Raw genomic sequence first — 25671 nt, 5'->3', positions numbered from 1 at the left:
GGTTAAGAACTGATGGTAAACACAAAAGATTGCTTCTCGGATCACAACAAAAATTGATTGATTTCTTCAAGCGAACCAGGTCGCAGATGGTGTTATGTGATCCCTGGGTGACAGATGCCCAGCCAAAAAGTCTCACCTAAGTACGACACCCACCAGGATCGTATTTCTCCACCGTTTGACGATGTTCCATTGGAAGTGATTCGTTTTTACCGGAACTCGAAGCCGTGGAGCTAAAGAAGCGTGAAGAAAAAAAGGCAGACCTCCGCCCGTTTGGTGTCGCTCTGATGGCGGGGGTACGTACGTTTATTGCCCACCAATCTTTTTTTTCCCGTTGTTTTGTCTGTTTTTCACTTGGCGTAATGTCACACAGCCTTACAGGGTGCTTTGAGATGCACAAGCACGAAATGTCATTCACTTGCCTGCCCCCTCTTCCTTCCGCCCCCACCCCCGACACATCGCAGGAGTATTGATTGTACGGTAAGGCAAACGTTCCGTTTGGAAGCCCTTTTTTCTCCGTGTCCTTTGCGATTGGCCAGGGGTGGGTGGATGTTCTGTATCGCTAACCAACCACATAGTCGTCGTGGCGTTAGCGGTGCTGTTTTAATGAATAGACAGGCACGTGCTGGCTGTTGGGTGGCAGGACACTTCTCACGTGATGTTACAATCTTCGTGTCGGCAACTGATACACGCTTTCATTCATCCTTGCTACTTGATGTTGGAGATTTTCAGCCCGTGAGAAACTCAAATTTAACTGCCATTTTTTTTAAAAATAAAACTAAGTTAATTAGATGCTACCAGACACCTGGAGCGAGTAATTGTCTTAATTGGATAAGCCACTGATTCGTGCTTTTATCAAAACATACATCAGATCTCTTTAAGTACAAGTAAACATTTAGAATGATGTCTATCTGTAATAAGAAAGTCGATCTTTCAGTTTCTCATGAGTATTCCAAAAATCGTTGCGATATACGCAAGATCAAGGCTTTTTTGCTTTGTGAAAAAGATGCTCTTTTGATCACTCCACCACCACTACCTTCAGGTAAGCTTTTTCCTCTATTAGAACTCTTAAATGCAGTTTTATACTTTAATCTTGACACCAATTTATCTCTACGCTTGTTTAAATAACCAGGGATCTAAAGATTTGAAATATGATTAATATTACCTGACAGTAGTTTAAGTTTCTAGAAATATTCTGTTCTTATATTTGCTGTGAAAAGAGGAGGAGGAGGAGAGATCGAGACACAAAATATAGATGTTTAAAAGGCGTTTTTATTCGATCTTTACTTAAGATAAGCTTGACTTGACTGTCTCTTCAAAGGCATTTAAAAGGTTTATCTAATATCTTGTGTGCTCAATGAAGTTGCTAGGATTTGTCAATATTTATACAGTTTGTTCTATACAAACATTTTTAGTTTATGCCATAGTTTGGTGATACATCTGCTATGCTATGGGATATCTGTATAAAACAACATATCACGAAGAAAAACAGCTTTATTCTGCCATTTCTGTACTCATGTACGCTTTGGAAACAGAAACAAACACAATAAGACTTGTTTCATTGTATATGTATACTCACTGACAAAATAAAGTTCGCTTGTTAGTAAAATTTTTTCATTGTTTTCAGTTTTAAGAATTCCATAATAGTTTATTAAATTAGCAATTAATAATTATTAAATTTTTATATCAGTTACATCTATAATTATAGTTATTTAATTAGCTGGTCTTGTAGTTAAGAAAATTAGACTTCTTCCTGCGTTAGAAGGAATTCGTGTTTTATTTCCTAAGAAATATATACGCAGCATGGATTCGAATGATGGCGAGAATTTTGGGGATGATCAACAGACAGACTTCTCTGTGTGTCAGTGCTGGGCGTACAAAATTCTTTCTCATTCCAGAAATTTCCGCATAGGCTGTACTTTTAACACCAAAAGAGACATTACCACCCAATATACACTTCATCGCCTAGTACATTGGCATTACGTATGGCCCTTTCTGCAGGTAAAGGAGTACTGAGGTCACACGGGGGAACACTTCCCTTCCAGAAGACACAGTAAGTACAAACAGGAAGAAGGTTAAAGCGATCGGGGATGTCTAGGAGAACGACAGCCCCGCCTCTTGGGCAACTCCTATGAGGAAACTGTGACCTGTTAAATGACCTCAAACGCTAATGAAGGGGTGCTGCCTTTGCTTCACTGAGCCGGGTATATGACAGACAAAAAAAAAAAAAAATCGAACAAATTACGATAAGGTCAAAGTTTATTTTCGTAAGAGTCGGAGTTCGATTACTTAAAGTTACGCATATCAGTGGATTTCCATTTGAAACAAATGACATCCATTGGTCAATATTCGCACGCACGGATAACATGTCCATTCCGGAAGTAACTGGGGGGTAAAAAGCGGAAATAGCCAGCTATAATTTATACTTTTCTGTACTAGACTAACATGGTTGGTTTTTAAAATAGCATTCACGCTAGGAATTCATGGAAACACAAGGATTGTCGGAAACTGGGGTTCAACAACCACATACACGACGCCCGTATTTGTATTTGAAAGGGAAACTATCTATTACGTCTATGTGGGGCATTCAGCCACAGAATTACGCGGCTTGGAATGCATACATGTACAGAGAATTGTATACTGGTCACAGATGACCACCATTATACAAGGATGAGCTGAACTGAATGTAAATGAAACTCCAGTGTTAGAAAAAATCCCATTGTTTTTCATAAATGACGTTATAGAATTCGATTTCTCAGTATTAAAATTGGAATAACATTTAGGGAATTCTTTGATGCCCACCCCAAAACGCTTGTTCTTGGGAAAATTCGTACCATATACAGAATAAGAAACTTTGGGTATAATAAGAACGAAAGGTTGATCAATGTCCATTTTGGAGTTCACAATCCCCCAGAGAACTTCATTAATAACATCCACTTGTTTTTGATTTAATAGTCTCCCTTAACTTCTCTTCACTGAAATATGGTGTTTGATTCCAATGGCAGATTTGTCCATTCTTGGATATCTTAGAATATTTGTCCACAATGTGATATTCACCAATATTTTCTTCTATTTAAAAACTTAATTTGTTCAAGTTAGGCGTGCAGACAAATATTTTTGTAAATGAAATATAAATTGGAGGACTTCTTTTGGTGCTTACTGGGTGTGAATATTAAATGTAGGATCGTTCACTTTTCATCCATCCAGAACACTGGTCACGCATTAGGCTAAACTTGTTAAGCAAACTGGATCGATCTTTTACCATTCAACTTTACTACCAGAATAATGGAGCTTCAACTGTAGCATTACGAAAATTTCAATACCTATTCATTGCAAAAGGAGATCCGTCTACCGTGAACAGCGATAAAATGTTTGATAACGTTTCAAGAAACTTTGCGGATCTTCAAAGGGAAGAAACAGCAACAGGGTCCACTGGTAGCGTAGAAGTAATTACATTAATAACAAAAATTTAATTATTTTTTTATAAAAGTTTTTTTCAACTTTAATTTTTTTTTTCAAGCTAAATTCGTGTTTTTAAATAAGTTCTAACGGCAAGCAGCGCTGTAATTCGCTCAGGTTAGCCAGTTTTATATATATAACTGGCTAAATAATAGAATAATTATGAACTCTGTTTTATATACATTCATATAACCCTGATTCATGTGATTGCCGCTAGAGGCGCTCCTTATCGGATATTCAAAATATTCAACGGATATCTGTTAAAAAATAGCAACAATACACAGGTTGTCTAATATACAGAAACAAAACTGTTGAAAGAGCGCCTCTAGCGGCAATCACATGAATCACGGTTATATAAATGTATATAAATGAAGAGTTCATGAAATATTCTAGTAAGCATTTCCGGTGTATAAATTACAATAAAACTAGATTTTAATTCTCATAAATTTACACGATAATACAGTAATATGAAATATTGCATTCTATTAGTAACAATATCACTAATACATGCATCAAACGAAGCATTGTGTGCCATGTATTTATTTAAAATAAACGTGGTATAAAATATGACTGTGAGTTGTAGATTATCTTCAGTGAGCTTTTATACTGAATTATTTCTTCTTAATCTGTATTAATTAGTAAAGTAAAACCGATTGGTAACGAAAATGCGAGACGTAAATAACGTCACATCCTAAAATCTGTCACAAACGTTCATCCGGTAGAGTAAGTAGCGGGGCGTGAGCATAAAAAACGTTACATCATTCATACTAAATATTTCGGACTGAAGCAAAACCAATTTGTGGCGAAAATGCGAGACGGAAATGACGCAAATGACGTCACTTCCTAAATGAATCTAACGTTGATTCGGCAGAGTAAGTTGCGGGCGTGAGCGTAACACGTTACATTGTTCATACCTTCGGTTCTAGCTGTTCGATTTTAAAAATTTAGTTGGTACCCTGTACGTGCGTACAGGGTACACACGTTTTTTTTTTTCCTTTTTCAAACGGCACCGCGCAATCTCCATAGAACTGTTTTGCAATATTCCTGGTTTATGTTTGCCCATGCAGAAAAATTTACAATGCGTGTTCTGCAGCAATGATGGAAGAAAAGTGTGGGTTAGCAGCGGTTATACGTTGAGAAGATCATGACATGCAAAAACTGGTCACTCTCTGCGATCATTGACGATCGCACTCCCAGTTGTCGTTAATGTTCTTTGGCAATAAGAAATATCAACTTCACTAGCAACTTCGTGGACATTTAAAGGCCAACTACTTCTGATCAGATCACGAACACAAAAAACTGAATCAATGGTTTTTGAAGTTGATGGGCGGCCATACCGAGAATCATCATCGACAGACAATTGGCCCTCTTTAAACTTTGGGAATCATTGGGAATCTTCCAACGACCCATTGCATCTTCTCCGAAAGCTGCTTCCAACATTTCTTGGTTTCTGTTGAGCTTTCAAAGCAATTTCAAAGTACAAAGTCAGCCCCCGAACTCTTTGATCACATCTCATACGTATCACAAACTTTGAAATCTTTTTCTGGTTATTTTTTAAAATTTAAAGACAGCAAATTTTGAACGTACAAAGTTTATAGTTCAGACCAGGTGTCAAAAGATGTGGAGGGATCCAAACAATCGTAAACTGGAACATTTTATCAAAAGACGAAAGAACGACATTCGCACTGCGGAAGAACGTCTATAATCAGCTTCGAAACGTTAGTGTAAAAAAAAAAAAAAAAAAACACTCTTTCTCTTACGTAGCGTGTAGCGAGTTGCTGTTTTGACTGTTTACGAACTTTGCAATTAGAGAATGAAGGATAGCCCTAATCATTTAGAGAAACAATATTACCGAAAAGGAAAATAATAAAAATAGTTAGAGATAGCCTGTGAGGTTATCGAGCCAATTTAATTGATAATTTAGAAATGAAAATCACGTACATAAATAAATTTTAGAATAGATAGCAACAGAGACTTTCTGATACAGAGATTGTTGGAATGATAAATAGCGATGTTGATGACAGGGGTTAGAGATACCATGGACATTCGTTCGGGAATGGTGCCATTAAGACGTGCGCGGACGAACTATAGGAGTGCGTAAGGAAGATTTAAAATAATAGAGGGAAGGGGCCAAAATCTTGCAGGGGTATCACGATTGTCTGCAAAAGTTCATTTGCTCTAACGAGGTCGGCGGGTCTTTCCTAAAACATTCTTCGAATTACCGCTTTCAAGGTCAAAGGGTGTGCTTTTGTTCGATAGCGAAATCGATTGTGTATCGAATAATTCGGTATCCGTGCGTAGCGCCGCTGAAGAGCGGAGGTTGCCCGTGATTGCGTTTGCCGAGATTCTGGCAAAGAACAGAAGTCGGCCAACTTTTGCGAGATTCGTCCCATTGGAAGTGCACGAGCGCACAATAAACGGGTTGTTGATCTCCAGCGAGGCTCCTTCGAAGCGCATTTCGCACCACCTGCCGCCGGTGTTAGTGGTAGCCGTGTAATTACGGATGGCAGGTGGTAGGAATGTTGCTGCTGCGGCAAAACGTGCACCCCCTCAAACACAATGCTTCTTGTGCTCCCGTAGAGAGAGAGAGAAGATCGAAAGAGAAATACAGAAAGAGAAAGAGTGAAATTGATAGAGTAACAAGAGAAAGACTGAACAGAGAAAGAGAGAGAAGATGGAAAGAGAAAGAGTGAAATTGAAAGAGTAAGAAGAGAGAGACTGAACAGGGAGAGAGAGAGAGAGAGAGAGAGAGAGAGAGAGAGAGAGAGAGAGAGAGAGAGAGAGAGAAATACAGAAAGAGAAAGAGTGAAATTGATAGAGTAACAAGAGAAAGACTGAACAGAGAGAGAGAGAGAGAGAGAGAGAAAGAAGATGGAAAGAGAAAGAGTGAAATTGAAAGAGTAACAAGAGAGAGACTGAACAGAGAGAGAGAGAGAGAAGGGGAAAAGCGAAACTAAGAAAGAAAGAGAGAGACAGACAGACAAAAAAGAAAGATCGAAAGAGAAAGACAGAAACAGAAAGAAAGAAAGAAAGAAAGAAATACAGAAGGGAGAGAGAAACAGAAAGAGAGGAATAGAAGAGACAGAGAGAAAAGAAGAGAAAACAAGAAAGAAAGAAAGAAAGAAAGATTGAAATAAAAGAGAAAGAGAGAGAGAGAAAGAAATTAAATGAGCAACAGAAATAAGACATAAAGACAAGAAGAAAAAAGAGAGAGACAAAGACAGAGAAAGTAAGAGAGAAAGAGAAAGAGGAAAGAAAGCAAAGAAGAAAGACAGAGAGAGAGAGAGAGAGAGAGAGAGAGAGAGAGAGAGAGAGAGAGAGAGATAGAGAGAGAGAGAGACAGGGAGAAAGAGAGAAAGGCACCTAGAAAGGTCGGAGCAATATGGCCTTAGTTGTGCTTCTAAAAACCAAATAACAGTGAACAACAACCGAGAAAGGAGTGAAAAATAGAGCGAAGAAGAGAGAGAGGGAAAAGAAGAAATGAAGACAAAAAAGAAAGTAAGAAGCGAGAGAAAGACAGAAAGACTGAGAGAGAGAGAGAGAGAGAGAGAGAGAGAGAGAGAGAAGCAAGGAGAGAAAGAGATAGAAAAGGGGATAGAGAAATAGACGGGACAAAGAGAAAACAGGAGAGAGAAGGAGAGAGAAAAAACAAGAAAGCAGGAAAGTGAAATAAAAGAGTAAGAGAGAGAGAAATTAAATGAGCAACAGAAGAGAATAAGACAGGAACAGGGGGAGAGGGGAGAAGAAAAAAGAGAGAGATAAAGACAGAGAAAGTAAGAGAGAAAGAGAAAGAAGACAGAAAGCAAAGAAGAAAGACAGAGAAAGAGAGAAAGAAAATTAGCGAGAAGAAAGAGAGAGAAAGACAGAGAAAGAGAAAGAAAATTAGCGAGAAGAGAGAGAAAGACACCTAGAAAGGAGAGAAAAAGAAAGCGAAGAAGAGAGAAAGAGAGAAAAAAGAAGAAAGAAAGAGAGAGAAAATAAGAGAAAAAGACACCTAGAAAGGAAAGAAAAAGAGGGCGAAGAAGAAAGAAAAAAGAAGAAAGAGATAAAAGTGAAGAAGCGAGAGAAAGATAGAATGACTGAGAGAGAAAGAGGGAAAAGAAAAAAGAAAGAGAGAAAAGAAGAGAAAAAGCGAGAGAAAGGGAGAAAGACTGAAAGAGAGAGAGAGAGAGAGAGAGAGAGATATTTAGCCTAAACGATTACTCGTTTAATTTCATTATTTCAGTGCAGAGTGGAAGCAAGGACTTTGGCCAACTCTCTCTCTCTCTCTCTCTCTCATAATACATTTTTTTTTTTTTTTTTTTATGAAACCCCAAACACGAAAGGTATCAAAACCTATAGTACTTGGCACCGTGCATGGGTTGAAGGAGAAGTATGGGGGGAGGGGGATGCCGGAAACTTTGCTCTAGAGACTAAACATGGGTTTCACCACTTCAAGCCTCCAATAAGCAAAGTGGTGGTATTTCACCGGTTGATGAAAGTCATCTACCACCTGTACGGGCATATGTAAGAAATTATGGGTGGCCCTAATATAATAATTGAAATTTTCTCTTTCTCTCCCTATTATTGGCCAGATATTTTGAAACGAGGGCATGTTATCCCTCTCTCGCAATGCACGTTCAACAGCCAACTGAGCAGTCCCCGACATTTCGAAACGGATTCCGATTATTTTCGCTCGATATTTTATTTGTGTCGGCGATCGGAGTAGGAGCAAGCGAACGCTGCACGTACAGTCGGTCCACCCCCTTTATTCGGCGAATTCGTTTCTGTCGCATTCTTGCACGGGCACCGGCTAAATTAAAAGCGCAAAAAAATGGTGGCGGTTTCCGGTTGGGTGTTGTGTTCGTGCAGGAAACGGAAATGAATCAAGTGGCCCGAAATAGCTCGCGCACCTGTAGGGATGCTCCGCCGAAGTATTCGGACAACACCTGTTATGCCTCGGAGCAGCAAACGGCGATACTTGCGCGCGCCAGTTGCGATCAGGTGCGACACAGACGGACAAACCAGTCGGGCACAGGGATGCGCCGTCCCTCCGCCGAACGTAAGCCATTTTCAATAGTGGCGATAAACGCCGTCTTTGTGCGCATTTAGCATCGTCCTCCGCAGCTTGCAACAGATAACGCCGATGACGTCATTTTCGAAATCGGGCGACGAAGTTTTTCGCAACTTATTTTGTTCGTGGAAATTATCGAGGGACAAAAATATGACACGCGGCCGTCGATAATCCCCACTGGTCTGGGCTCAAACGCGTTATCTTAATTTGTATTGGAGAGAGAGATAGAGAGAGAGATCGAACAATTAAGCCGTGTGAGATAATGAAATGAACAGAGTGCGAGCAGCCTCGCTTATCCGAAGTAAATGGCGTCGATTAATCGACTCTTGGATGCACAGTTATGCGCTCTAACGAAATACTAGTAGTGTTTTGTTTTTGTTTTCCTCCCTCCCTTCTCTCTCTCTCTCTCTCTCTCTCTCTCTCACTCTCTCTCTCTCTCTCTCTCTCTCTCTCTCTCTCTCTCTCTCTGTCCTTCTATTTCTCTCTCCCCCTCCTTTTCTCTATTTTTCTGTCTTTGTCTATCTCTCTCTCTCCCTCTCTCTTTCCTTCTCTGTCTCTCTCCATCTCTTCCTTTTCCTGTTTTCCCTTTCTTTTTTTCATTTTCTCTCTCTCTCTCTCTCTCTCTCTCTCTCCTTTCTTCTCTTTCTTTCTCTCCGTTTTGTCTTTCTCTCTAATTCTTTCCATCATTCGTTCTTTGTCTCTGTAGCTCCCTGTTATTCGCCATTTCCCTCTGAGAATTCTCTGTGTCATTCTTTCTCTGCATTCCTTTTTCCTTTTTCTTTTCTCTCTTTCTCTCTCTCTCTCTCTCTCTCTCTCTCTCTCTCTCTCTCTCTCTCTCTCTCTGTTTTTCTTTCTTTCTCCCTCCTCCTGTCCCTTTCTTTATCTCTCGCTCTCCCCTCTTTCCTTTTCTTTGTTTCCCTCTCTCTTCCCCTCTATGTCTTTTCTTCTTATCTCATTCTCACTCTTCCTCTTGCTTTCTTTGTCTTTCTCTCTTTCCCTTTCCTTTTTCTCTTTCTTTCTCGCTGTTTATTTCTCTCTTCTCTCTCCTTCTTTTTCTTTCTTCGTCCTTCTCTGTTCATTGTTTTTATTATTTTGTCATTCTCTTTCTCTCTCTCTCTCTCCATTATATTTTTTCTTTCTCTCTCTCAGTATTTCTCCTTCATTTTCTCTTTATCTCTCTCTTCCTCCCTTGTCCTTTTCTATCTATATCTATCTCTCCCTCATGTCTATGACTTTTATCTTTTTCTCTCACGCTCTCCCCTTTTGTCCCTTTTCTTTCTCGTCATTTCTTTCTATTTCTTTTTCTCTTTCTTTATATCTATCTTACTCTCTTATTCTCTTTTTCTTTTTCTATGTTTCTCTCTCCCTCTGTCTCTCTGTGTGTGTCTCTCTCTCTGTCTGCCCATTTTCTGTATTTTTCTCTATTTTTATTTTTCTCTTTCTCCTTTTTCTTTCTTTCTTTCTCTCTGTTTCTGTATGATAATCTCTCTCTCTCTGTTCAAATGCATATTCAGGATGATCGTTTATGTTTATTAAAATTAGTGAGAATGAACCTGCAGATAACACTGAAAATGATCAGTTTCCGTGGCAACAGACAGATAAGAGGATGCATTTGCCACTGTTGTTTTATGCACACAATCAGCCTCCAATTGTGCACTTTGGTGGCACTTCATTTTCGTAATTATGCACGCGATGTGTATAACTCCGAACTTGGTTGTTTGTTTGTTATTTGGTTTTTAGGAGCATTAGCAACTAAGGCCATATTGCTCCGGAATATGCGGTGGTAATTCCCTGACCTTTCCGCATCCTCCGTATTTGTTGGTCACGGGCTCGAACCCGGTCTAATCAAGAAGCGTGTACTACGCACTGCTGCTCCTTCCCACCTGGCTACAGAGGCGCCATAACTCCAAACTGCGCGTGGTTTTCTGGTATTCTTTAGTAGTGGCAGAGTTTCACTCGGTTTCTTCAAGGGTCAAAACGGAGAGGCAAGTGTTTGCAGGGAGGTGTTTCTCCAGATCCCGGATAATTTAATAGAATGGGATAAGCAGAGAAGAAGATGCAACACTGAAAAGTTAAAGTGAAACTAAAACAGGTTTTGAGTGAAAATTCTTCTTGTTAATATTTTTCCCCGAACAGTATTCGCAGCTAGTGAAGAACAGCGAGTGTACAAGCACACGTGGGGCGTTAAGAAGTGTGGCGTTTCTTTCCAGACAGAATATTTCTTAAGACACAGACGATCAGTACACATAAAATGTGTATCGAAAGTGTAAATGTCTTCGGTATGGAGCAATTAGGGCGGTTCATCCGCCCCTGAAAACAGGAGCGCCCTGCGGAAACTGTCCGGAGGGGTACATTTCTTAACTCGATTGCGAAACACTAAGACAGTTCAAGTTATTCACGACAACTATTGTTGCTTTGTTGTCACAAACGAAATTAAGGCTTCGGTGTATTGTTTCTGCAAATTTTGTGTATTTTTAGCTGTACGATATTTAGTTTAGTTTTGTAACAATATTAACGATTTTTTGCAACAATTTTGTAACCGTGACAGACAACACTTCAATATATTTTAAGGTGAGTTTTGTGAAGTGTATGAAGTGTTGGCTGTTATACGGTTCGATCTCATCTTTTAAAAATATAAAGTATCAAAAAAAAAAAAAAGCAATATTATTAGGATTATCTGAAAATGGAATAAATTAATGTTCCAGCTAGAATAAAAACCGTTTGATATTAATCGATAATTCGCGTACAGAAGTAGATTGTAACAGTGGGAAAAGAGTAGAGAGAGAGAGAGAGAGAGAGAGAGAGAGAGAGAGAGAGAGAGGGGGGGGGGGCAAAAGAAGAAAAAAAAAAACAGAGGGAGAAACACAGAAAAATAAAAAAAAGAGGGGAGAGAGAGAACAAAAGAAAGAAAAACTGGAGAAGAAAAATAGTAAAAGAAAAAAAAAAGAAAGAAGGAAGGGAGAGAAGAGTGGAGAAAACATTAAGAGAGAAAGAAAAGAGTGGACAAGAGAGAGAGAGAGAAGAGTGTAAAAAAAAGTGTGTGTGTGTGTGTGAAGGAGAGAGAGAGAACAAAACAAAGAAAAAAGGAGAAAAAAGGGGAGGGAAAGAGAAGAGTGGAAAAGAAAAGTGAAAGAGAGAGAACGAAAGAAATAAAAGGAAAGAATAAACGAAAGAATAAAAGGAAAAAACAGAGGGCAAACACAGAAAAAGAAAAAAAAAAAAAACAAAAGAGGGGTGTGTGAGAGAGAGAGAGAGAACAAAAGAAGGAAGGAAAAACAGAGACGAAACAGAAAAAGAAAGAGAACAGTGGAGAAAAAATTGAAAGAGAAAGAGAAAGAAATAGAGAAGACAGAGAGAGAGAGAGAGAGAGAGGACAAAAGAAGAAAAGAAAACAGGGAGAAACACAGAAAAATAAAAAAAACAAAGAGGGGGGAGAGAGAGAACAAAATAAAGAAAAACTGGAGAAGAAAAATAGTAAAAGAAAAAAAAAAGAAAGCAGGAAGCGAGAGAAGAGTGGAGAAAACATTGAGAGAGAAAGAAAAGAGTGGACAAGAGAGAGAGAGAGAGAGAGAGAGAGAGGAGTGTAGAAAAAAAGTGTGTGAAGGAGAGAGATAGAGAGAACAAAACAAAGAAAAAAGGGAGAGAACGAAAGAAAGAGGAAAAAACAGAGGGCAAACACAGAAAAAGAAAAAAAAAAGAAATAAAAGAGGTGTGTGTGTGAGAGAGAGAGAGAGAGAGAGAGAGAGAGAGAGAACAAAAGAAGGAAGGAAAAACAGAGACGAAACATAGAAACAGAAAAAAGAAAGAGAACAGTGGAGAAAAAATTGAAAGAGAAAGAGAAAGAAATAGAGAAGAGGGAGAGAGAGAGAGAATGGTCGATGAAAGACAGAGATAGAAGAAACCAAAAGGGGAAAAAAACAGAGAGGATATCACAGAGAAAGAGAAAAGCGAAGGTGAAAAAGGGGGGGGGGATAGATCGAGAGAGAGAGAGAGAGAGAGAGAGAGAGAGAGAGAGAGAGAGAGAGAGAGAGAGAGAGAGAGAGAGACTCTGATGGCAACGGCAGAGAGAAAGGAGTAAGAAAAGTGGTGTGGAAGAAGAAAGAGGAAAGAAAGATAGGCATTAAAGGGAAGATAGATAAGGAAAAATAATTAGGGTTGAAGAAGAATAGAGAGAAAGAAAGGAAGACGGAAAGAAAAAGAGATAAATAGAGAGAATAGTGAAAAGAGAGAGATTGCAATAAAACAATGAAAAGGAAGAATGAGAAAGAAACACAGGTAACAATATCTTTATTAATACTTTTTATTTAATATTTATCTGTGGACGAGTGCCCGATTGTAGTTCAAACTGCGAAACACTGTCGGGTATTCCGTGCGAGCGAACAGCACGCTCCATCGTTGTCCACGGCTGCATTATGCGGCAAATTATTCATCTTCCCAAAAATTAGCGCCCACCCTTCGCACTCAGTGGGTTGAAATGCCGAATGTATGTGTCACGCGTGAGTAACATTAAAGATTGCGAGAGAGAGAAAGAGAGAGAGAGAGAGAGGAAGTTGGTGTAACAATCATCCACATTAGTCAGATCCACATTTACAAGTCCCATCAAATTTTAAAACGCACTCGTAAAGAATCATTTTTATTTTCGTTCCATCCCTTTACGACACTCTTTCTCCGCCTATTATACCAACCGATGATTGCCGATGATTCACTGGCACAGTTCACAAAAGAAAATCGAGCAATAAAAAAAAAAAAAAAATGGGTGCGATTCGTAGAAAAGTTAAAAACGATAGAAAAACGATAATGTGTAGTTTGTGTTTCACAGCTCCAACAGTCGATTCCATCTTTCGTCACGAGGCGCCCTCAAATGATGTCATAGCTCAACTATGTTCGCACGTGTTGCAGCAAAGAGCTAATGTATTGAACTGCGCATGCTCGCAGAGTAGTGTTTTGCCGTTGCCATAAATAAGGCTTGCGTCAGTATTGCTAATTTGGTCAGCTTGTCTCTACGTTCTCTGCTTTTACAAAGTCCACGCGCTAACAAAATCCCACTTTTCAGCCATGTCTGAAACGCGGGCATTTTTATTATTTTTAATTAACATTTTCGACAACCTGTTTGGTGTATAACAGCCGTTGATAATAATATTAATATTTTAACGTAAATTATATGTTATGAAATGATTTTTTCTCACTATTTTATTGTTCTGGACAATACGTCAACGTGTGTTCCATTATAAGTGTGACAGATAAACCACGTGACGTCATATTTTTATTGTATTATTTGTGTTTTTTTTTAATAATAACGGTTGCTTTCTCAAACCTGAAGAAAATTCAGCAGGGGGCGCTAAGAAAGTCATTAATTTACAGTCTATGGATCGGATTTTGAAATGTTTATGCAATGCGAAAAATAACAAGGTTATTTTATTTATTTATTTTTATTTTTATTTTTTTTTTGTTATTTTGTAACAAAAAAAAAAAAAGTAATTCTGCCGAATTTTTATTGGTCCGTTTTAATGAAATTTGGGATGGCTTGGAAATTGTTCTAAAAGAGTTAAATATAAAATTTCAAGAGAATCCATCCACTAGGAGTCGAGTTATTATATGGGGGTTGGCAGACGGACAAAGATATAATAAAACCCAGGGGCCCACATCTGGTGAGTATGGGTTTGGCATACCCAGGGTCCTGGATATCATCATTCTTCTCTTTCTTGGCGATTCCCTTCTACTTCTCTCTCTGTCATTCTCTCTCTCAAGGTAACTCTGATTTTTTTTTTTTTTTTTTTGGCTGGTGCAGCAAAAGCCTCAGGCGTCCTTGCACCATAATAATAATAATAATAATAATAATAATAATAAGAAGAATAATAATAATAAGAAGAAGAAGAAGAAGAAGAAAGAAAGTAATTCTTAGTAATAATAGTAATAATAAATCTTTTTAGAAGGCATAAATATAAAATTTCGTAAAAATCTGTCGACTGAGAGCCAAGTTGTTACATGTGGACAGACGAACGGACGGATATGAAGAAATATGCGTATTATGCATATATGCTAACGCGCTTAATAAGACAATGTTCAGTGTTCGATGTTTAGCCAGTGTTTCTCAACATTGTTCTTGTGACGAATCCCTGATTTTGAGCGAATAAAAGTAAGCCATCCCTTCTTGATCATAACAAACTTAATCCCTTTCTTCACTGGTGACCCTGATTTGTATTTTATTTATTTATTATTATTATTATTTATTATTTTTTTTAAATCGTGGTATATGTGCTGAATCTTTGCAGAATAATCTTCGTGCGTCCCACTTCTGAGGAGACGCATTCACCCTGATTGAGAACTAATTGGCCTTTGCCTAATTACAATAAATAATAATAATAAATTCTTACACCAAAGCTATCAATAAAATTGTTACAAACTTTGAATTATTACAAACATTTATCACAAACTTTCATATATAAACCAACCATTTTTTATTACTTATGAGAGACTAAGCGGACTTTTTCAAAAAAAAAGGAAAAAATCAAACTACATCGCTGTAGATACGCGCATCCACCGCTCTACCACGTCTCGTTTCAAAACGTAGGCCTTAAAATGCGACTAGGCTAATTTTATACCACAAATTTAGTTGTAACAGATAGAGGAAGTAAGTTTTCAGTGTTTAGTTCAAATAGTATTGCGTTTGTATGAAATTATAAAGCACAGCGGGTATTTTCATTACAATGAAGCACTACTTAACAAATTCCAGGTGTTCGACCGGGGGTTAGTTCGAAGCAAACGGTGAATCATTAGAAGAGCGAGTAATTTAAGGCGATGTAGACGTATAACTTCGCCCTCTCTCAGTCGATAGTCGGTGGTTATTACGTCACACACTACTAAACGGACCAATAGCCTGCAAATATGGGGCAGCTGAGTCTTTTCCCAGATGAGCTCTTAAATAACCCTTACTTCGTAAGAAGGTAAATGGGTAGGTTACGCGAAACCGCTCTCTCTTTCAACGAATGACACAGTTTGCGAACTCACCGAGTGAACGCGCACATTAGCGAAGAAAGTGCGGGAGAACAAAGACACAGTCCAATTCCTGCTCGCAGAAAAAAAAAAAAAGGAAAAAAAAAAGAAAAAAACAACCACTGCCAAGGCCGATGTGTGCTTTTTTTTTTTATCATCATACTGGTGGCATGAGCAAACGCTGTACTCTTTCCCGCCTAACGCATGTACACGGTCCTGCTAGCGCTCGACGCCCCTTCAAGCATTGTTAGAGGTTGATGAGCAGACGCCTGTTATAAAACTCGCGCTTGCGCATCGAGATAGATCGTCACGTGTTAATCGTTTTTCTCACAAAGGGGACCTGATTATGGATTAAGCCTAAAGAATGAGATGAAAGTGGTGGCGACGTGTTTTCTGTCATCCGCCGCTGATTTTTTCGACTTGTACTCGGACAGTGTGTTCCGAGTGGTGAAATGAGAGGGGTAGGAGGGTGCACTTCGAAAGGAGGAAGGTGGTTGTGAGGCTGATAATGGAAATTGGCATCCGTCCAAGACGCTGCTGGATAAGGTCTATCAATGCTTTGCTAAGTACGGAAATTATGAGTGGCACAGAAAGTCCATTATAAAGTTTTCTCGTCTGCGATTGTGTTATGGCTTTTTCTCGGTGTGTTCTCTTTGTCCGTTTCAACAATTATATGTGCTCGTCAGTGAGGTGAAATAGTTTCCATCAGTTGTAAGCCAAAGTAAGTACTGTACGTTTTTATTGAAATAATAGACTTCTTCCGTAAGTTGTAAAAGATGTTTGTCACCCCCCATTTATTAATCGGATCTTCCTGACGTGTATAAAAATGATTAAATAATAGTAAAATTGAAAAAGAGTTATCTTTTGGCGGTTTGTATCAACTTTTCTTTATACGCAGTTTATGTTGATTCTATGCGTTTTAGTGTTAGAATTTAACTGTAAGATTGGCGTACATTACTTATTGATTTTAAGGGAATTAAATTATTTTAAATTAATAATAATATTGATAGCAAAAGCTGACTTTTGTGTGACGTGCTGGGGCAGGAAGCTTGCAATCGGCAGCCAATCACACTGGCCACGTGCTGATTGAAGCAGACAACATTTTTTTGTGTCAAGCTGAAGAGCAAACGATAAGCTATTTTGTTAAGTCGTTTGGCATATCCGTTACGCTATGGATTTTTATTTATTTATTTTTGTTCGTAATTTGCCATTTAGAATTTTTATTTATTTATTCGGTAGATCGCAATAGGCAGCCAGTAACATTGACCACGTGCTGATTGAAGCAGACATTTTTTATGTCAACTGAAGAGCAGACGATAAGTTACTTTGTCGTTTGTTAAGTTAGTCTTTTGGCATGTCTTTTTTTTTTTTTTTTTTTCTAAGGTAATGTTATAATTTAAAAGAAAAAAGTGTAATGTTCCGTTTAGAATATTTATTTATTTTATTTTCCCTCAGGAATAAGTAATTGATGTTTCCGGAAGCTCCATTTTTGCGCCGAGAACTAGTTGAAGTTGGAAAACCGAAAAATACCAAAATTTAAATCCAAGATTGCGTGAACAGTGGCATACTGAACCATATATACAAAACAGCTTATTGTACGCCCTCTGCCGGTTTTAATTAACATCAACAAAAGGAGATTTTTAATTAATAAATATGACAAAAACAATTTTTTTAGAAGTATTTTCTTTATAAACATTTTCTGTTTAAAAGATAATTATTAAGAATTTAAAATTGAAGCATTAATTATTGACACGTGAAAAGAAGCATTTTACGAAGCCATAATATAAAAAAAATATATAAATAAAAAACCCGTTACTTCATAAACAAATTCCAGATGATAATTTTGGCACTTGGAGCTGTTGATCAACGGCGCACGCGTGTTTTGACTTTTTATGTTTTTTTAATGAGATTACGATCAGAAAAACAAACGAAAAAAAAAAGTGAACCAAACGATAAATGTTTTAGTTCGTTTGGTCGCAAATACAGTAGCAAAAGTGGGGTTTTTTTTTTCTTCTTTTAATAGGAAAAATCATATAAGGTTTTTAGAATTAAAAATGCGCTGAACAGCCATATTTTAGGAGAGGAATACAATATTATTTTGCTTGAACCACAAATGTTTTCCTATCGCTAAGCCTATTTAATTAGGCTTAGTGATCTGTTTTCACTCTTTCCTATACAAGTGTAATGGATCGCTAACAGACATTGCGTAGACGCTTTACCACATGTACAAAAACTCCATGTACAGGTAAATTCTGAAAGCAGTTGTTGGCATTGAACTTGAGCCCCCCCTCCCCCCTTCCTCTCCTTTAGATAATAACATGGAAGCAGGCCAAGAGCAACAAAAACTTCCCTATAGTTTGCCTGTCTCTGGTTTTATAGAAAGCCTTGTCTGCTTGTCACGTGGATGATATACGCGTTCACACATTGGCGTTTCTTTCATCTTACAATTGTTAACAGCAGATAGCGCATTGTGGTGATAAAATAACGGATTACGAATGTAATGCCTAAAACGATAAATATAATGCACTATTCCTTTGCCATCAGCGCCACCTGCAATCCAGTTATAAAAAACCAAGATCTGAATTTTTGAACGACGTGGGTTTATCTAATAAAATATATTTTATATGTAATATTTAAATATTAAAATTTATTCAGTAATTAACTTTTTTGTATTATAATGTTAATCGATATATAAATGTAGAAATAATTAAGAACGTTTAAGGACTGACCGTATAGTTTTCATGGTGCTGACAGTGATTTCTACTTTAAAACGAGTATTTGTGTTGACAATCAGGCTCAAATACGCGATTGTGGATTCTCTACCTGCACGGTATTTAATCTAAGTCACGTCGGACGCCAGATAAGCATTATACGATTATTATATTTGAATGATTATGATAATTTAATATTTTTTATCGTTAATTAATACTGCAAAGATGAAAGAAAGAGTAGTTTGCTTTGTTTAACTTTCTGGCTATGTGAAATAAATGATGATGGCTTCCAGAGACCCTCACACGGAGAAAGATATTGTACTGCGAGTTGCGAACGAATGTTAAGAGGTGGTAGATACTTGAGACTGAGATAATGGGGCATAAGTTAAATATAGAACGCTGAAATGCGGATGGGTCACCTTTGCTCTCCGTTAGGGTCATGGTCTTTAGCGACTACAAACGAGAGGCCCATCGTATAAGATTGCACGATCATTTCCTTGTTTGTCCGCCACGTAATTCAACACTGTCATGATAAGACGTTTTCGGGCGCACTTGAAATTCATAAGTATTTGCCTTTCTTACCTGAGTTTAAGAGATGTACTGAAACCTTCAACTGAGAAAAGAGGATTTTATTTATTTTCATAAATAGTTCCTTTAAAACTAAGATGAGGAATTTCAAAATTGTGATGGCTTTTATTGAAGAGCTCCACGATGTGGATAAAACCAGCGCTTAGACTTTAAGTCAGGTTTTAATGGATATTTTAGCAGAAGAGAAATTTAAAGTTTTCCAGACCATCTCCCTGTGTCATTAATTTGGCCTACCCACTCAAAGTTTTCACATGGCCTTTCGCTCTTCTGAAACAGCTGTTATAAAACAGTGTCAGATCCTGTTTCTTCCCCTGCCCCTCCACTTGCTTCAAGCTCCATACTTTGGGAAAGCTTTCAATTAGCCCTTATGCATAATAATAATCTTTTCAGCACATCGAAATGCTCAATAAGAAGTTTGTTAGATTTATATTTTCTTAAAATAGGAAGATCAATAAATAAATGGAAGAAAGAATTTTATTTATTTATTTATTTATTTTTCAATGTCAAAACGAATAGACTGGAACGAGCGATCATTGACATGGTAACACACAAAACTTTTACTAGTTTTCAGCAGTTAGACAAGTTTCATAGAAAAAGAGGTTTAAAAAAGGATATTTATTTTACTTTTTATTGTTTTTTCTCCCATTTTGTATTCGTGAGTCAACAGAATTAAATCAAGGATTTTAGGGCGGAATTTGGTTTCGATTTATTGATCCGTATAGGGTGTCCTAATGAACAGCCATCTTAAATACTTAAATATATCTTAAATCCAATAATGCGTTAAGGTTGTAATTTTCAGAGAACACGTACATATGATGGAAGGTCGCGCCAAAGAGTTTGGAACATTCTACCAAATGTCCCCACTTTGATCAGTGTGCTGGACGAATAACTAGAGTTTCCAGAAAAAAATAATAAAACCTTCTCCTGAGATGGGCTAACTCAACCACGTTGTGAAAAAGAAAACCCATAAAAATTCCTCGCATCATTGACAGGATTCTAACCAAGGCCTTTCCACTAGGTATTGGAGGATGGTGATTATAATCACGGTGCTACCGTTGGAGAAAAGTGGGCAAGATTTCCATCATGGAAGAAGGTCATTATTGCACAAGAAGAAAAGAGTGGAGAAATAACTGAACTTTTGCAACACTAGTATTAGTCGAAGACAGAGAGCCATCTACTGTAACCTTCATTGAGCAGCCAGAGAGGCAACTGGCTACTGAGTTGCAGTACGCGGAAGAAAATCTATAAGATGAAAGGTTAGAAACGTCAAGAGCAACTCCTGAGTTTCTTTTACCTTTCAATCGATTTTATCCAAAGGCAACTCAGATGGAATCCACATTGGCAATCGTTGATCAGATGGAAGATTTCAAGATGGCGCATGAATTAGTGGTTGATGGATTTCTCCATTACTTTGAAAAGAGTAGGAGGTAGTACAATGGGATGATAATTGGAGGGGAGGAATTTAATATCCCTTTAAGAAACTGGCTGGATATTAGCAAATTTCCACGTAGAAGGAAAAACACAGTGGAATACGTGTGTAAAAAAAAGAAAAAAAAAAGAAAAAAAAAAGCGACACAAAATAGAGCAAGGTCGAGAGTACAGCTCTTTAGAGTTAGTGGAGAAATGCGATCAGGACCTGGTGACTTCTTGTCATTAAAATTATTCAGGATTCTTCTAATGTCCTGGCGGAAGATCACCAGAGCAATCGATGCAATAGTTAGAGGAAAAGTAAGATCCTAATAGATCAGCTTTATCTTTTGATGAGGATGCTGTAAAACCATCAGGATGTAACAGAGGTGGAAGTATGGACAGACAGAGTTGTTAAACAGCTTTGGCCACAGGCCAGAATGCTTAACCACTCATTCGGAAAAGAAGCTAGTTTCTTATCCATTTCAAATCAAGTTTGGATTTATGAATAACTTATTTACGACCATTGTGAATACAGGCAAAAAATTAAGAGATTTGAAATATCTCACAAATAAAAAGCTTTATCTCCTATCCGAGTGAGTCGAGTGTAGTTCAAATCGCATGACAGTTAAATATGGTTAATGATTGTATTCGTTGTCAAAATTGTAAACTCCTCTGACCTCGTCGTTGAATCTGACACGATATAAGCAAATATTAGGACCAGAAGGTTTAAAAGTCCAATCAGGGGAAGGAGAAATAGAAATCACGACTGAGAATGGCCATGGAAGAAGTGACCATTCCAGATTTGTGATCTGACGTACGTAGAGGACAAGTAACATCAATTCTGTATTTTGAAAAGTTTTTGGTGAGAAAAAGATCGAGTGTGTTGGGTGTAGTTAGAATTGCCTGGTGTTCTGATAGGTAAATGAACAAACTGTGCAAGCTCATTGCAAATCGCAAAATCTCAGCATTTCGACCTTTTGGATCCATATGGCTAGAAAATTGAAGTTCGTTGAAGTTTTGAACGTTAAATTCACTGTTAAGAAAATTGGACTGAAGAGGGGCGAGTTTGAAAGGTCAGAAACTTCTGAGTGATATTATTTTTATTTATTTATTCATTCAGCTGATTGCCAGTTACAATCGCCCCTTGTACTGCGTGCAAGCCAGAAGGGTATATTTATAATGAAGGGAATGAGTGATGGCGAAGGCAACCGTTAATTGAGATTCCATCAGAAAAAGTAAGTGGGGTTTGGCAGATTGTAGATGGAAATAAACATCATTGAGATTGCAACTGAAACCTTGTATATTTGTGAAATATATTTCACGAATATTAGAAAGGAAAAGAATTGGTTTATCTGCGAAAAGAATTAAACCTCTGAGAGGTGCGTTCTGGACTGTACGATTTCATCCTGTATATGGTCCAACTTGTAACTCGGTTTTGCATAAGTCGTTTTTGAATGGATAATCGATCTTCTGGGGCTGGGATGGTGAGTAATATTTTTGATTAATTAATGAGCTTCTCCTCCGAGCAGTAAATCTCACAAATGTCGTCGACTTTCTGCTCAATGCAGTTTCTTGTTTCCGAAGAAACCATTTGCATATCTACATATTCAAAACTAGCAGGGAGAGAATTAATTACCCCTTGCCTCCGTGATGGAGTAATAAATTGCTTCGCAATCATGAAACATTCGATAAGATTAGGCATAATTAATGTGCTGACCTTCGTGGTAAGAGGAAGCGTTATTTATGATTGGCTTTTAAGAAAACGATCTGAAGAAGTCGAGTACGTCAACTACTGGCCACTTTACATTTTTCGTCGTGGGATGAGCAAATGCATTGCTAATTCTTCCTCTTCGTTTTCCATTGCATTCCGTTTGATTCTAAGATTCTTTGATTATAACGGCTGGGTGCTACCCAGCGGTTATTAACTCAGCCACATTGTGAAAACAATGTGGCCGAGTTATTCGGTCTCAGGGAAGGGGTGAATACTTTTCCCTCCAGGAAACCCTTGCTTTTCTTCCAGCTAACCGACTGCAGAAGAATACACACAATTTACAGACAATATGCCGGTGCCTCATGGCCTTAGATGTGTTGATGCTTAAAACGCGCACGTAAATTATGTCGTTAAACTGTCCTTAATTGATTCGACTTCGGATGTGATTAATTGGTTTGTCGGCTGTGTGGACCACGCGCTAAGGCAGCTTAGTTGTTATTAAATCATGTTTACATACAGTTTGACATGATCTGCATAAATTGTCCTTCACAGTTCAGATTTCTGATTAAAAAAAGGTTGAGTTGTACAAGTATTTGAAAACAGGGAATTGCAGAGGATTCGAATTTAGTGTCGGTTCAGGAATATTCTGTTCACAGGGCATGTCGTAATTCAGTTATTGTAAATATTTTGAGGTGTACAAGGAGATCTCATCTGCAGTATGAAAATAGGAAGGGTAAAAGAGGCAGTAAAAGATAGATTGAATGAAAGAATAGAGCAACAACAAAAAAATTAAACATCCGATCACTGTTAACGTAATTATAAACAATCGACTAGAGGACTGGACTGGAGCTGTTCATAAACCAGACATGGAGTCATCATTATTAGATCGCGAATTGAGAATATTCATTCATTTATATTTAGTCGGAGCAATATTCCTTCCCGCTGTGTAGATCACCTATCCCTACCCTTGTCTGTGCCCATTGACCACGTTCTTGATTGCATCCACTGTCGCTCTGATGGCTCTCCATATTTTCAAACACTCCTAAGAGTTGGTCAGCTTCTACAGTTGAAACAGATTTTCACTTTATACTCGGGTACAGCCACTTAAGATTCAGATGAGTTTACAAATGAGTGTGTACAAGAACATTAGCATATTTATCGATCATATGGACTGGAACGTGTGTACATTTTTACCTCTGCGTTGATAGTCGGTTACGTCAGTTCTAAATTGAATGAATTTTCTGTTTATATTCCGGGACGACCACAAGGAAATGATGTAATCGTGACTGACTTCTTTGCCAACTTTATAAATGGCTGATTTATATATGTTTGTCTTTGGATACATTAATCTGATTAGTTTTATCCTACTAATCCCATAAATAGCAATAAAAGGAGCAGTTTATCCATAATAGTCAATAAAAACCCATTCCAACAAAAAACGTGATAGTGTCCCACCTTAGCAGCGGGATGTAAAAGCCATGCATACACTCAGTGATAGACAGATAGAAATGGAACAGAAAAGTACCTGGATCCCTTCGCAGGTAGTCACATAGCGGGCACGTCCAACCCCAAAATCAACGATATATCCAACCATGACAGTTCTTTGGAGAGGGACCCCTATTTGTATCAACATTGTCAATAGTACAATGTTTCATTCGTTTCATTTTTACTCCATTCTATTGCTTCATTCGTTCGTGTTCAGCTTTTTAAATCAAGTGGTTTTCTGATGCGTTGCAGTTAATAATACCTCAAGGTACAGAACAACGCATGTACATTAATGTGTGGAAACTGATAAAAATTTCTTAAAAATATCATGAAAGGCCTCTTGTGACTTTCGTTTAAGTTTAAGGAAAGAAAAAAGAGCCTTAGGAGACAAAGGACTTGAAGAATTATGTAAAATGCAATGGAACAGCTTTTGGCAATTCCGAAAATTGAATATGAGGTGCTTCCACCATTGGGAAGAATGGTAGAGGTCATTTACTGTGAAGGAGATTAACTTTCCATCCCTCTAAGTAGAATGTTTTAATTTTAACGGATTCAGTCTCGATAGTTTTGGATCAGCCCCTCATTATGACGTAAGTAACAATATTAAACTGTGCACTGAGATTTGGACTTATCATTGGAACCTGAAACCAGGTTCTAGTAGTAAATCCAACTTTCTGCTGTTTAGGATGTTTTACTTTCCAAACAGCAGTCTTCAAGGGTAACACAGTGATTATAATCACTCTCTTCCCCACACCGGGTGGAAAAGGTTTGGGTTGGAAGCTCTTCAATGACGCAAGGAATATTTATGGGCTCTTTTCACTCTGTGTTAGTTTTTTCTCCCGAAAATTCTGGTTTTTTCTTCCAGCAAAACATGCAAACCGACCATGCAGTTCATGGGCAAAATACACATGGGTAGATGAGACATATTTCATTACGGACACACATGAATGGCTAGAAGGCAAGGTCGCTTTGAAATTTTGTTACATTTGCCATATTCTCCTAACCTCAGCCACATACGTCTCCCACTTTCTATCCCCGAGCTTCTTTGTGCTTGGCAAGAATTTTCCTCTTGATGGCACAGTAATATCTGAGACCGAGCGGTGGTTTCAAAAGCAGTCAGAAGTGGTCTACAAAAATGGCAGTGTATCTATCAGTGAAAATTGTGTTCCCTTGTTTTTGTGTAGAAGTAATTCCTGTTCTTGGTTTTCGACCTTGTCACCAAGAGTTCTGGATGATTAGTTCAGTTAAGTTCATTCGCGTATATGGCTAAGCAATTCCGAAATGAAGTTCCATGGTTCGTTTGCTACCCAGAGAACCGCCAAATAGACTTGTACACTACCATCTTAACACTTATGTCAGTGATCTGAGTTTGCTGACCTTGCAGTTAAAAGTGTAAGCCTCATTTGGCGATATCCTTCTCTGATGTTTCACAAGTGAACCAGTACTGAGAACTTGGAAAACCATCAAAGAGCGAACGTTATAGGACAGTTCATTAATTAATATGTTCTATAAATAGAGGGCCCAAGGAGGAAACTAGAGGAACTTCTGTTTGCATCTTGAAAAAGTTGGATATCTAACCATTAAATACTACTTGGTATTCTTGAGCCAGGATGGTAATTGAGTATCAAGGCCAGTTTTTGTATCGATAGTTTGTATTTCAAATGGCTCTGCTATTATAGACCATTAACCATACATCCAGTATAATATCTGACATTTTAGGTACAGTGGTGTCGTACCCAACCATGAAAATGCATGGAGTTATTTATTTTTTGTCTTAAATTTTGTATTCAGTGTATCTGAAATCGTTCACTCTTTCATTTCTATGTTTTGAAAGTTTGCCTTCGTGTAAGGTTATTACTAACAGAGTTGCAACTGGAAAACTACCCTGTTTGTCGCTGTAGAAGTACAAGGTATTTGTCAGAGCGATGATGCTATAGACAGTAGAACTGGTTAGGCAGAACGCATAAGAAAGGTCATAACATTAACGATTCTGGCCTTGGAGTAAAAAACAACAAAAAGAAAAAATCTCTGGCTTTAAAAGATTCTGCCCTTGAAAACCAACACGATGTAATTTGCTGCAAAGTGATACTGGATTTAAAGTTGAAAAGTGTGAAGGAGGGAGGACAACTTATTTGCATGTTCTTACATAGAAAATTCTTAATTTTAAACTGTTACTTATTTTTTAAAGAGAAAAATCTTTCCTCCTGTCCATTACTGTCAGTTCATTCGTGTTTCATTTCAACTCTGTTTTCCGATTCTCCCAT

The 25671-nt window shown here is 37.9% G+C and overlaps 1 protein-coding gene across 2 annotated transcripts in view; it reads left to right on the top strand.

Moving 5' to 3' along the window:
• LOC150090074 (uncharacterized) overlaps positions 1-25671 on the top strand; it is an 82860-nt gene that overhangs the window by 30552 nt on the left and 26637 nt on the right. The window contains exon 1 of one of the 2 annotated variants that reach the window (XM_090389746.1): positions 15727-16223. The exons of the other annotated variant lie outside the window; for it this stretch is intronic. The gene's annotated coding sequence lies outside the window, so the exon portion shown is untranslated. Of the gene's footprint in view, positions 1-15726; positions 16224-25671 lie in introns of those variants that run through there. 2 annotated transcript variants of the gene reach the window in all.

The sequence above is a fragment of the Mastigoproctus giganteus genome, chromosome 2, assembly GCF_048544385.1.
Source record: "Mastigoproctus giganteus isolate SK-2022 chromosome 2, ASM4854438v1, whole genome shotgun sequence".
NCBI lineage: Eukaryota > Metazoa > Arthropoda > Arachnida > Uropygi > Thelyphonidae > Mastigoproctus > Mastigoproctus giganteus.
The sequence above is the reverse complement of the archived record's forward strand: the minus strand, read 5'-3'. Positions and strand labels throughout refer to the sequence as shown.